Below are 14044 nucleotides of genomic sequence, written 5' to 3'. Positions count from 1 at the left end.
CCATAAAGTAGAAGGAAAGAGACCAGTTCCACAAAGTGTCCCCTGACCTAGACACAAGTGCTGTGGTGTGCAGACCCACCCATGGACTCAGACATTAAATGTAAACTTTTTTAAAAGAACAGAAAAAAAATGCCACAAAACCACGTGTAACACTTCTGTTGAGAGACACCTCACTTCTATGTACCTGAATATTTCTTCAAAACTAGGATTGTCCAGTGAAAACAGATCTACCCGTGTTTATCCTTAGTACCTTGGGAATGTTCTTGCCTGATCTCCCCACTGCTGTCTGAGGCACCTGTGTCCTGTCCAAGCAGAAGAGATCATTTTTCTACTAACCAACAACCCTTGAGGCTAACCCTCATCTCTGCCTATGATGAACTACTTAGATTAAATTCCTAGAAGTGAAATTGCCACTCAGGGGTTGGGACACTTGGAAAAGATTTCCCATAATTCTTATAGAATTCTTTGCTATACATCAGGGTGGTCATTTTGGTCAAGGACACAAAACCCCAGCTATAATGAGAAGGATTTTGTCAATAAAGGAGGAGTTTGGGAGTGACCCCCCTTGAATGTGAGAGGCTAAGACCAATGAAAAGGGACAACAGAAGACATTCTGTCACCTTTAGACCTTTGCAGAGGACAGGCCTGGCTGCCTGCCACGTGGTGTTCTGTCCCTAACACGTCTGAAATCTCGGTGCACAGGGCGCGAGCTGAATCAACACTGTCGGGCAAACAAATGTTTAATGTTTGTTGAATGTCCAGAAGTTTGCTGGTTGAACAAATGTTTATCAAAAGAGCACTATTGTTCTTAGAAACACGGCCGCTGACTCATGGGCTCTGAGTTCCCCTCAGCAGGGCCACTCTGGGGTTGACAAGAGCCTCATCTTGCCTGACCAGCAGCTCGTAAAGGCAGGATGGCTGTGTTGCCATCTCTACCTCCCAAGGCGCACCCCAGTTGCCTCTTCTCTCCGTGTCCAGGAGTGCTGGTTAAGTGAATAAATGGCTTGCTTTTAGGTCCCCCCTCAATAGTCCACCCTTCATTGAGGCATGGCGAGGGGGGTGAAGGCGCCGTCCACACTCTGCAAACACAGAATAGCGTGACTCCTCTGTTTTCTTCTTTAAAGAGGGTTTTGCTTTTTTATCACTTAAGCAACCCCATTTCTGTGTGCTTCCTCTTCTTCAGGTGAACCTCTGGGGTTTCATAGCAATTTAAGAATCTTTTACATTTGTCTCATCTCAAGTCCTGACTAGCCAAGGGGCGCCACACACGGGATCCGTCATGCTCAGCACTGGGAATTCCCTCCAGAGCAGAGTTGCTTTACTCAAGAAACCTGGAAAGGGAGAGCCTGGGTGTTGCTCAGTTGGTAGAGTGTTGACCTTGCAAGAATGAGGACCCGAGTTCAATCCCCTAGGACCCACGTAAAAAAAATAAAACAAGAAAAAAACCACAGAGAAGACAAACCAAATAGTGGTGCTCTCGGAATCCTGACACCAGGGAGTGGAGAGAAATGGGTCCCAGAGGCTCACTGAACAGCCAAGCCTGGTCTACTGGTTAGTTCCGGGCCAATTAAGAAGTCTCTCTAAAAATAAGGTGGATGGCAGAGGTTGACCCCTTCCCGGGCTATTCCTGCAGATCCCTGCAGCGAGAACAGAGCGATGTTTACACTGTACATGTGGTGCAGGCCCTGGGGATTGTGGGGACTCTGGAATACAGTGTCTGTCCCCAGTTCCCCCTAAAGCAGTGCCTCTCAACCTTCCTAATGCCGTGACCCTTTAATATAGTTCTCATGCTGTGGTGGCCCCCAACCATAAAATTATTTCTGTTGCCACTTTATAACTGTAATTTTGCTACTGTTATGAATCATAATGTAAATATCTGTATTTTACAATGCTCTTTGGGGGTTGAGACCTATGGACTGAAAATTGCAGCCCTAAAGTCTAACTGTGGGCCATGCTTGAACCCATTTGCCCCAGTGAGGTTTAGGCTTGAGATCTGTGCTAGAAGAAAAAGTCCTATTTCTCAGAGCACAGGAGAGGAGGGTACCAACAGGCCAGTCACGTGACTACGTGCTCGCAGACCTGGGTGTCCACTGTGTGCTCACAGGTCTGTGTGTGCCCATTCATGACTGTGTTCACGAGCTTGGTGTGGGGGACAGGGAGTGAAACTTAACCTCTACACCTTGTATCGTGGTGCTGTCTTTAGTCCGTACACAGAAGGGGGTGCACGTATTCATTCGTCATCTGTGCATTCGTTCGTTTTTCAAGATTTATTTGTTTCATTTTATGACTGTTTTGCCTGCTTAATGTATATGCAACATGCATTTGCCTGGTGCCCGAGGAGGTCAGAAGAGTACCCCCAGATCCTCTGGAACTGGAGTTATGATATGGATGGTTTTGAGTCGCCGAGTAAATACTGGGAGCCAAACCCAGATCTCTGCAAGAGCAACATGTTCATTTTTGAGACCTCTGTGTGTGTGTGTGTGTGTATGTATATATATATATACATTATATATACATACACACACACACACACACATATATATATAAATAAAAGAGTCATGGCTCCCCCTCTCTATCCAGCCAATCACAGGTTCCGAACAGAGGACAGACACAGAGGTATGGGTTGACCCTGGTCTCTGCTGTGGAATAATCCATTTATACACTGTGAATATACACTGCTCTCATTGGCTTAACAAAGAGCCAACTGGCCAATAGCTAGGTAGGTAATGTATATTTCAGCAGCTCAAACATAAAGCCCCAAATCATCTTTAGTTGACTTGTTTACAGCACAGTCTTTACTTGTATTAATGTAGATCCATATGTTACTTTTGAAAGTTTATGTATTTTCAGGACAGGGGGACTTGATATTAATAAAAACAGATGGCCCAGGTGATCCAGTCTCTCAGAGCACCTCTGTTGCAGTTTCCTCAGAGTTCTGCATCCAAAATAGCTTCAAGGCTGCTGGCTGAGATGGTTGAGCCTCTTATACTACTCCAGCCAAGACTTAACTGTTATACTGATTTTCTCAAGCATCCTCCAGAGATGTCAGCACAACTTGAAGCAGTCTAGAGAAAACAACACCTACATTCCCAAAATATGGGTTATGGATGTTTGTTATAATTTAAGGGGAATTATTATTGGTCATAGACAAGAGAAAAGCTAAACAAAAGAGTTAAATTCAAAGATCTCTTTCTAAATAAAAAAAGAGAGATATAATATAGAAATGGTGAGATAAAAGGATAGATTATTGAATCTATTTTAATCTAAAAACAACTATTAATCTCAAAATAGTTTATATTGGTATAGATTTTGGTTTATTGATACAAGGTTGAAGTTATTTTTGTTCTGCTGTTTATATATGTATCTACTCTTGTTTAGGGAATTGTGCTTATGCAGCTCATTTAAAAATATAGTGTATAATTAAAAAATACAGGTTTAGTACTTTAATAATTTAACTTGCAAGGCTAAGCAGACATATTTAAATAGATAGATGGTCTTCAAACACTTCAAAGACCTACAGAATGTAACGTTAAAAATGCTTTAATAACCTGAAACTTTTCATAACTGTGAGACACGTCTGCTCCTGACAGCACCAATCTTCTTCAGAGAAGATGGTAGGCATTGAAGAACTTCTGAATAGATTTTACTTTCTTTGTGGCAAAAGCTAGCCACTGGGCAAAAAAGCTGTCCTTGCCTCAACTGCTGACAGTATACTGTCCAAACAGGACAAGCAGGATGCAAAGGAAAGCAACTGCTGAACTTTGCCAAGACAGACAGTCCTTCAAAACACCTGCTTCACAGAAAAGTCTATAAGATATATTAAGCCTGTATGCCAAAGATAGATACCCCAACATTACAGAAGAACTTTGGATGACTGTCCAGGCAGACAGATGCCCCTGTTGTTAGGTAACATTAAACCCGTCTTTGATGGAGTTAAAGACTAAATAATTAGACTTAAAGTTTCCCTTAGTTATGATAAAAGGTAATTATGTATAAAACATTAGACATATAAAGAAAAGATAGATTGAGTATTTTCTCTAATTTTTCCAAATACAAATGGACTGGATATTTTAATTGTGATTATTACTTGGTAACTGCTTTTGTTACATGTAGTTTTACTATGTTAAAGTTAAAACTTTCCTTTTTAATTAGACAAAAAGGGGGGGAATGCTGTGGAATAATCCTTTTGTACACTGTGAATACACATTACTCTCATTGGTTTAATTACGAACCAACTGGTCAAAAACTATGCAGGAAGAGGTTAGGTGGGAGATCCAGACTAAAAGAATGCTGGGAAGAACAATGGTGGGGCCACCAGTTAGACACAGAGGAAGCAGGAGATGAACATGGGAGAGTGTAGATAAGACATATAGGTTAATTTAAGTTGTAAGAGCTAGTTAGTAACACGACTAAGCTGTTGGTGGAGCATTTACAATTAATAATAAGCCTCCATGTCTACTGTTGGGGAGCCAGTGGTTCCAAGGAAAAACCGCACCTACAGGGTCTTCACTTATCAGGGTGACTGTCCCATCCTTGTTCTTGCTTTTCAGTCCTGCTGACAGACTCTCAGGCGGCAACACCCTCTATTTTAACAATATAACATGAAAGTCACATGTTCTTGAAAGTCACATGTTCTTACTGAAACGTGGCACCCTGGATTAGACAGGGTCCTGAACAGTACACTTGGAGACAACCTGTGGGAATCTGAGGGAGCCTGAGACACAGTAACAATGCTGTCCCCAGACCCTGGACTTACTTCTGATAATGGACTGTGGTCACAGAAGGGGCTGGCAGGAGAGAATGCGACAATAGTGGGGAGTCTGTCTAACGGTTACTTTATAAAATCTTCTCCCAGTCCTGTGTCTCCCCATTTTTAAGGCAGGGTCTTGATATTCAGTTCATTCTGGCTTGAGCTTGCTATGCCCTCGCCTCCACCTCCTGAGCAGTGTCATCACAGGCATGTTTCCTCCCCTCACTTTGGTAGTCCATCACAAACCCCCTTACCACACAGAATCACCCACCTGCTGGCGTCAGGCTCCTCGCTAGTGCTTTCTGAACTCACGTCCCAGCCGAGTTGTCCGGGGGCCCCAGGGCCTTTGATGCTCCTGTCAATTCCAGTGGCCTTAGGGCTGGGCAGCTGCTCAGTGGGAAGAACACTTGTTCAAAAGCCTGAGGATCCCACTTCCAATCCCCTGCACCCACGTGTATCCGTGAGTGCTCGTGACACTGGCACTGGGGGAAAGAGACAGATGGATCCCGCCAGCTTGGTCGCCTAGAACCAGCGAGCTTCCCAGTCAGTCAGAGAGACTGGGCTTATCTCAAGGCAAAGTGATAGAGAGTGAAAAACTACACCAGATGACTGATTGGCTTCCACACATGTACCCATGGACACACACATCCATATAGTACAACACACACACACACACACACACTCACACACAGAGTTTCCCAGGCTCACCACCCTCAGCTCAGGCTTCCATGGGCCGACCTCTGTCCTCTCTCATCTTCCTGTCGTAACTGCACTTGCCTCCGTTCCCAGGCCTCTCTGTGTGATGGGGCTGTAGATGCAGGCTCTGGGCCACTCCCTCTCTCCCTACCTGGCCCTGTACCACCTCCAGACTCTTCTGTTCCACCCCTCCAGCCCAACCTCCAGTCAGCAGCCAAAGGAGCCTGGACGACAGGTCCTGCTAGGTAGTCCTCATTTCCAATGATCTCTGTCCTTCATATGAAAAACCCAAGTCATTTGGATGGCCCCAACAGACCCTGTGTGACCTGGTCCCCCCCACTTCTCTGACCCCACCTCCTTCCTTCCATTCCACACTGTGCTCCAGCCACTGTCTTCCTCCTGGTCTATAAGCACAGTCCTGCCCCAGGGCCTTTGCACACGACATTCCCGGTGCCCATGGTTTTCTGTCCCCTCACCTTCCTCCAAGTCTTTGCTCAGAGGTCCCCTTCTCTGTGGCATCTGTTCATGCTCGATGTGGAGTTGGCAAGCCCAGAGTGACAGGACTTGGTAAGAGAACGATTAAAAGAAATAAAAATCAGGGGCCGGGGAGACGGCTCTGTCAGTGATGCGTCTCTAGTGGTGGCTGGAAGACCTGAGTTTAATCCCCAGCAGCCGTGTAGAAATCCAAGTTTGGCAGAATGTGCCTATAATCCCAGGATCAGGGAGGAGCTCTGGAGGTCAGCGCCGGCCAGAATAGCTGAAGAAGGTTAGTTCTGCATTCATAATAAAGTTCAGAATAAAGTAGGGTTCAATAGAGGCCCTCTGTCCTGCACACACTCATGCACGCACACACACACATACACGTATGCACACACATGCCAGACACACACATGCATAAACACTTGCACAGTGAGACACATCACACACACATGCACACGCACAGAGAGATACCACACACACACACACATATATACACATTTTTCACATATACACAGACATGGACACACACACAGAGTCACACATGCCACACATATGGACACGGACGTATACACAGAGAGACCCACCACACACATACACACAGAGAGAGACTCACCACACACATACACACACATGCAGAGAGACACACTGCACACGTACACACACGCAGAGAGATACACCACACACATACACACACATGCACAGAGAGACACACCACATACACACACATAGAGAGACAACCACACACCACACACACACACTGGCTTCAATGACTTAGGCCTTGCTGGCTCTGTGGCAGCGAGGCCAATGGGCTCAGAGGTGGCTTCATCTCTAGGTCCAGCCCAGTGCTCCCCTGCAGGTGCACACGTGTTCATACAGAAGGAGGCGTGAGGGTGCGCACAGCACACTGATGGCTCCCAGGCTCAGGTGTCCCATGGTGGCCGTGGGTGTCTCCTGCCCTCTAAGGATCACTGTGTCCTCCCAGGGTAAACTGGAGTGGAGGTCTGTGAGGGCGGAGGCAGGGAGGCTATGGCCTCTGCTCCTCTTGGCTGGGAACTCTATCGGGATTCTAGTTGGGAAGTGAGGACCTGGGAACCATGCTTGTCCATGTTGGCCTGGTTCTGTCACCTGTGTCTCTTCCTCTTGCCACCCTGCTCCTCTCCCCTGTTGTCCCTTTGTCCTCCCGGGCCTCCCTCCTCCTTGCCTTATCTGCTGCACCCTCTGCCAGGTGTTTAGTGAGTCTCACTGGTTTCCATCTTTGCCCTTCTCGAACACCTGACCACTCCTCTCTCGGCCTTTCTCAGCCTTTTCTGCTCTCAGCTTTCTTTCTCCCCGTCTGTTGGTCTGTCTGACCAGTTGTATCATCTCTCTCTCTCCTCACCTGCCTGTCCTGGGTCCTCATCCCTTCTTCACCAGCCCCGTCTGTCCCCATCACCCTCTTTGTCTCCCTCAGCTTTCCGGGAAGGCCGCGGTGATTTATGAACTGTGGACAGGGCCAGCTGCGGGTGCGGGAGGCCCCGATTACGGTTTCCCGGAGGAAGCTGCCTGCTTGGGATGGCAGGGTGACAGCGTTTACAGAGCAGCTCCAGCTCAGAGTGCGCCTGTCAGCCCGAGACGGATGGAGTGCTGGAGAAGGCCGGTTACTTCATTCACACCTCCACGGGCAAACAATAAAACACTTACGCACGGCCTTGACACAGGCAGCGGCCTCCCCAAGAACATTCCCAGCCAGGCCCAGGGGCCAGAGCTTGGGTAGCAGGGACAGGTGGTCCCAGAAATCCACCAAGTCCCAACCAAGCCCAAAGCCTCCAACCTGGCTCCTGCTTGGTCTCTGAGGCTGTAAGTGGATCGGCTGCTTCTTACTCTGGGCCTCGGTTTCTTCATCTGGGAAGTGGGATGTGACAAAGGAGAAAAGTGCCACATAAAGTCACCATCGGCACCAGGTGAACAGTGACATCCTTCTAAGGAAAGCAGGCATCTAAGCCAAGGTGGCCAAGGACCGAGCAGTCCACCTTCTTCCCGGAAACCCCTTCCCTCAGGCACTCAGTGGAATGGCCATTCACGTGGATGTATCACACAGGAACGAGCTCTCCTGGACAAGGCAAGGACTGCAGAAGCTAACACACGCAGCCAGGCTTGCTGTCAAGAGGGGCAGGCTGCAGATGGCTCCCTCACCTAGTGAGGAAACAGGTTTCCTACCTCTTCAAACGTCAGGGTCTTCAACTGTGAGATGGGACAGATGTTACCTGACTTTAAGGGTGGCTGCGAAGGTTAACAGAGAGGATTCAGAAACCGTGGTCGCTAATCCAGTAAAGAACCTACTGTGTGCACAGCTGGGGATCCAGGAGGGGTCCAAGCGCCTTTGAGGCTTGCTGAGTGGGGGACTTCAGACTTGGTATGTTGGAGATGACAAAATGAAGTGTGGGGTGGAATTGGGGTACCTGTGATCTGATAGTCAGGGAGGACCTCTGCCTGCCACGTGTCTTTTCTACCTGGGAGTTGGGGCACAACTCTCACCAGGCTCCTCCATCTTCATGCCTGCTCACAGGCCTGTGGACAAGGAGGCCACAAGAAACAGCTCCTTCCTTTAGCATCAGCCAGGAGCTGAAGTCCCCTCCTCCATCCCTTCAGTCTGGCCTGGCCTCAGTGTCCCCTTACTCTTTTGCTCAGTCCGGTTAGCCTGAGGTACAAAGCAAGGTGCTTGCTGGCCCCTGAGGATGCAGTCAAGGGACAAGGAATCCTCCACCCTTGCTGGGTTATAGGACACAGGGTTATCAGATGTCATAGACAGTAAATATAACAAAGATCAGGCCCCCGGGGGACGGGCAAGGTGGCATGATTCAGGAGTGTGTCTTGCCTTCAGCATAAGGACTCTAACAGTGGGCAGCTGACCTCCAATACAACCACATCCTGAGGGGCTTTCTGGAAGCCAGGGAAATAAATGGTTTTGGTTCCTTCTCCTGAGACCTCCCATCTGAAAGGTGCCTACTGAGGCCCCAAAATAGCCAGGCAGCAACAGAAAGGGTGGCCAGGCTAAAAGCCTGCAGCTGGAGTGGAGCCAGGGGAGAGGGGTGCTGATCTGGAGCTGCTAAACCAGGTGAGCAGGATTCAGCTTCCCACGGCTGAGGAAGGCTGAGAGCCTCCTTGGAGAAGACAGCGGAGGTGTGGAGCCTGGAACGAAAGTCCAGCGTGCTAGCACTCTGAGAGGCCAGAGACACACCACCATTTCAAGAGTTTCACAGGCACACACGCCTGGGGAGGGCAGAGGCTGTTCTAAGTGTTCCCAGCAGGGCAGCAGGCAGCTGGGATGCAAACCCCTGTTTGCTTGTCCCTGCAGCATCACAAGAGATTCCGAGGTTCGCCACTTGTGAGCCTAGAGAGATGGTTCAGTGGTTGCTCTTTTAAAGGACCTGAGTTCGGTCCCCAGCACCTGCCAACTGCTTGTAATTCCAGATCGAGGTGGGGATCTGATACCCTATCCTGGTCTCCATAACTACCTGCATAAGTGTGTTGTAACACATGTGCGCGCACGGGCACACACACACACACACACACACACACACACACACACTAAATCTGTAAAAACAAAAAGAGCCAGGCATGGTGGCCCATGCCTTTGATGCCAACACTCAGGAGGTAGAAGAGGTAGTGGTAGATGGATTTCTGTGAGTTTGAGGCCAGTCTGTCCAACATAGCAAGTTCCAGGACAGCCAGGGCTATATAGTGAGTGAGACCCTTCCTCTGTGTGTGTGTGTGTGTGTGTGTGTGTGTGTGTGTGTGTGTGTGTATGGGTCCAGGGAACCATGCAGGGCGGGGAGGAGAGAGAACATGTTTCCTTCCTCATCATGCCAAGGCACTCGCTTTGTTCTGAGCACCGGCCCCCTGCACCTGACCATCATTTCTCTCCACCCCAACCAGTGGCTTCCCCCTCACTGAATGGCCTTTATCACCATGTACTGCATGTTCTCAACTGTTCTGGACACAAGCTGAGGGCAGAGGTGGGAGGGTGGAGACGAGAAGTGTCCGGAAGCTGGAGGCATGACCCCACCCTCCAGTGTCCCTTGGTTCTCTCCCTGCAGCTTGGCAGACAGAGAAGCTACTCTCAAGAAGTCCACCAGGTTAAAGAGCCATAGAGCATGGTCCACAGTCACTACCGGAGTCAGGATGGAGTGCTGGGCACAGGGCTCTCTGGGAATTGGGGACTGCTGGAAGTGTCCAGTCCTTCCTGGCCTCTAGTGACCACTTGTCTGTAGGGTGCTGCTGTGTAGCAGCCCGAGGGTGTTCTGCCTGGTCCTTCCAAACACACGAATGTCTCTATAAAGTCTATTCTAGACATCTCATCCCTCCCGTGTCCTGTGACAAGATGACAGCCCCACGGCCTATCACCCACAAAGTCCCCACCTCACTGACCACACTGTCATGCCCTCTCTCCACAGACACCACAAGGTGAGGAGAGAGAGGCTTCCTTGGAGCAGGCTTCACGTACACAAGGCCACCGTGCCCGTGATTGTCAGAGTGCCATTGGAGGTACCCCATGAGTTCAGGATGAATGGGGATGAGGGAAGCACAGAACCCAGGCAGGGAGAGGGTCTGAGCGAGAGGCAGAGGCTGGCTGGGGCAGAGTGCCCATGCAGGGGTGCAGCTCAGAGGCCCATGGTGGTCTGCAGGCCTGTAGAGACAGTGTCTGATGGAGGTCGGAGGGGGAGGAGGAATGAAGGCGTCTGGGTGATCCTTCACTGAGATGGATGGTTCTAGCAACAGCCCAGACAGGACCGCCCACCCCTGTGGGCTCTGCACAGTGACAACTCCTGCCCAGACTTGATGGGAGGCTGCTGGCCATGTCTGCCCCCTTGGCCCTGGGAGGGGGTAGGGCATTTCTCAAAGTTGGGGTCCAGAGGCTTCTCCACTGGCCCTCACCACACACATATACACACGGGGGGGGGGGACAAACAGACACAGAGAGAGAGAGAGAGAGAGAGAGAGAGAGAGAGAGAGAGAGGAAGAGTGTGCTTCTTTTCTCCACGGGAACTCAAGGGGGGACACTGGCCCTGTCAGACCCTCTGTACTGTCAATGCCCACTCCACAAAGAAGCCCTTACCAACCAGTCCCCCTTCACCTCCTTCCCATTCACCCTCAAGGTTCTCACATTCGCAGATCATCCCCCCTCACTCAACGCCTCCATAATCTGGTATAGCTGAAGTCCGACCCACCTTTGCTAGGCACTGTGGTTTGAGCCACTCTGAACGGCAGACTCTTCCTCTGGCAAACAGAGACAAGAGACGGACAAGCCTGAAGATGGGGACTTGATCCCAGATCTGTTACTTCCTAGGGCTGAACTTCAGTTTCTGCATCTGACAACTAGAGACACAGAAGACACTGTCCTCCACAGAGGACACATGTGAAGCACTTGTAGGAAGGGAGGGCTTGGCCACAGAAGGAATCAGGGGAGAGCCACGTGGGCCTGAGTAATTACCTATCTACACCAGTAACCACAGGACCCAAGACCCTGGGCAGGGGCTCAGTGAGGGGTCTATTTCAGGCCCCTTGTGTTAGGACAGGGGATGGGGGTTGCTCTGGCATAATCCTAGAAGTCCGATGAACTCAACAGCCTGTCCCCCATCTTTCCATCCCCCTTGGCTTGTGAGTCTCAGAAGAACTGATCTTGTGTTTTTCCTTCTGTAAAACAGCGCCCTACACACCAGTCTGCAGTCTGGTCCATCCACCTAACTACCTCATCCATCCATCTTCTCCATCCATCGTCCATCATCCATCTAACCACACACCTGTGCCCCATCCCATCTATCCTTCCATCCAACTGTTCATCCATTCACTTCTATCCCTCTGTCCATCCATCCATCTCATGTATCATTCCTCTGTCCACCCCTTTTCCATCCCTTCCATCTCCTCATGCATCCGTCTGTCTCATCTACTCATCTATCCATCTATACACCCCTTCCTATTTGTCTACCCATGAATCACAGGTCCATCCATCTATGCATCCCCCTACCTAGCCACTCCCTCAATCACATATCTGTTTAATTTACCCACCTGTCTAACCATCCATGATTCCCCCATCTTATGGTTCTCGCCCACCTATTCACTTGCACACTTACCTATTCGCTTGCACACCAACCTATTTGCTTGCACACCTTTCCAGCCACCCAGGCATCCACTGGTGAATGCACTTTTTATGGAAAGGAATAGAAGCAACAGTCAAATCTCTGAGGTAGGAAAAAAATTGATTTCGAGAGTTTGAAAGAAAAGACATTGGGTAGAAGATGATCTGGGCAAGATGGTGGGAAGGAGAGCTGGCCAAGGAGCCATGGACAGGAGTACTGTTCCCCGCAGAATAATGGAAGATGTGAGTTTGAGGCTCCAAGTCAAACCAGTAAAATGTGGAGGCCACAAGGTGGGCAGAGGCTGCAAGAAGCCTGGACCATTAGGCCATTCTACAGTAGCCCCATCCCTACTCCAGGGGACTCAGCTGTCTTGGCAAGGACTAGAGGTGACACTGGACATTGGGAGTCAGATTTGGAGCGTATACCCGGGACTGGGCTGGGCACTGCCCCCATGGTCTGTGTAGTCTCCTGGCATAATGGATGAAGTCTGTACTTCACACACTGCTGAGGGGAGTAAGAGGAAGGATGGCTGTGAGAAATCCAGGAGCGGTGCCCGGGGAATGTGCCCAGTGCTGTAGCTGGAAGCTGAAGAAATCCAGGGGGTGGGGCTGCAGCAGTCAGTGCAGGGAAGGAATGGAAATGGGTATCGTTACCAAGAGGGCCTGGCAGGTGGGCAGGTAGGATGGGAGGGCCATACTCTGGGGCCACTGGGGACCCAACTCTGGGGTCAGAGGTTTTAATGGCAGCAAGAAGTAGGTCACAGTCAGGTGGGACAGTCTTGGCTCATCCTACAGGTAGGATAAGGGGACACTTTCCCAGTGAGATGTCCTCTAAAGGTCCTATCTGCTCCCGGTGCCACTGTACTGGTGCCTTGTTCCGAGGGGCATCATTGTGGTGGAGTTTGGAGACGGGTGGCCACAGGAAATCTGGTCAGAGCCAGTTGCCAACCTCATGGCTAAACGAGGGTGACTGAGGATAAACTAGAGAACGTTCCTCTTCCACTCCTGGCCTCCCTGGTTCTGAAAAAGTACTCAAAGCTGGTCTAAAGTACCTGACACGAGCAAGAGCTTATTCATCCACAAACATTCTCCAGCAGCCCCCTAAGTGCTGAGCCCTGTGCTCCCCGAATCCCTGAGCTGGCAGAGATTCATCCTATCTCTCCTCTGGGACCCAGTGGGCTTCCAGTAAAGGCTGGTCCTGGCAGCTCCCCTGATGGAATCTCTCAGAGATATAGCCTAGACTGAGATGTGTGCCGATTCATGCAGACTCAAGCTGACTCGGAGGGTCCCTGGTCAGCAATGACTGGTTGTTTCCATCCCCTCACACTTCGGCCAACACTTGCTGAGCCAGGTTCTGGCTTCGCTGAATGTGGGGGCCTTGCTGAGCTCAGTGCTGGGGAGTAAGAGGTAGATGCGGGTGAGTGTCATCCCAGACAGACCCATGGTAAGATAGACCCAGCCAAGGCAGCCCCCAAGTGGAGTCACTGGTTCAACTTTTCACATTTGAACCCAAGACAGCAGATGTCAGCCTTAGGCCCCTGCTCAGACTCCCACACCCTCCCTCCCTTCTGCAGGCCCTGCACCACCCCCCATCTCCGCCCTGGAGTTTATGGATGGCTCCCAACCTCGCCCTGCACCTTGGGATCCTCACTTCCTGTGTTTATCTTGGACAGGGATAGACTTTTGCCTCTTACCCACCCGGGCAGCTGACAGGACCGCCCCACGCATGCAGCTTCCAGTGCGTGCAAATGTGTGCTTGTGCGTGTGTGGATATGTGTGTGTGTGTGTGTGTGCTCACACTCACATAGAGCTAGGCTTCCAGCCCCTGTGGACTTTGCACTTCTGGGGGTGCCTGAGTGTGTGAAAAGCAACTACCCGGAGGCAGGACCTGCTGGTGTGCCTTCTCCGAACCCCCTCATTTCGTCCCCAGTGCACCTCATGGAGAGAAATGAGGTTCAATGCAATGAGTCCACAGCTGAGAGGCTGCATGGGAGTCTAGAGCC

The 14044-nt window shown here is 50.2% G+C and overlaps 1 long non-coding RNA gene across 1 annotated transcript; it reads right to left on the bottom strand.

Annotated features, from left to right (window-relative positions):
• Positions 1-724: 724 nt before the first annotated feature.
• On the bottom strand, positions 725-12459 carry LOC126506766 (uncharacterized). Its single transcript, XR_007593328.1, has 3 exons — positions 11134-12459; positions 5022-5137; positions 725-1331 (listed from the first exon to the last, which is right to left on the bottom strand). It is a non-coding gene; the product is annotated as an uncharacterized lncRNA (long non-coding RNA).
• Positions 12460-14044: the final 1585 nt, after the last annotated feature.

The sequence above is a fragment of the Alexandromys fortis genome, unplaced genomic scaffold, assembly GCF_014885135.2.
Source record: "Alexandromys fortis isolate MF-2015 unplaced genomic scaffold, M_Fortis_MF-2015_v1.1 scaffold_26, whole genome shotgun sequence".
Taxonomy (NCBI): Eukaryota; Metazoa; Chordata; class Mammalia; order Rodentia; family Cricetidae; genus Alexandromys; species Alexandromys fortis.
Note: the sequence above shows the minus strand (reverse complement) of the source record. Positions and strands in the feature narration are given on the sequence as shown.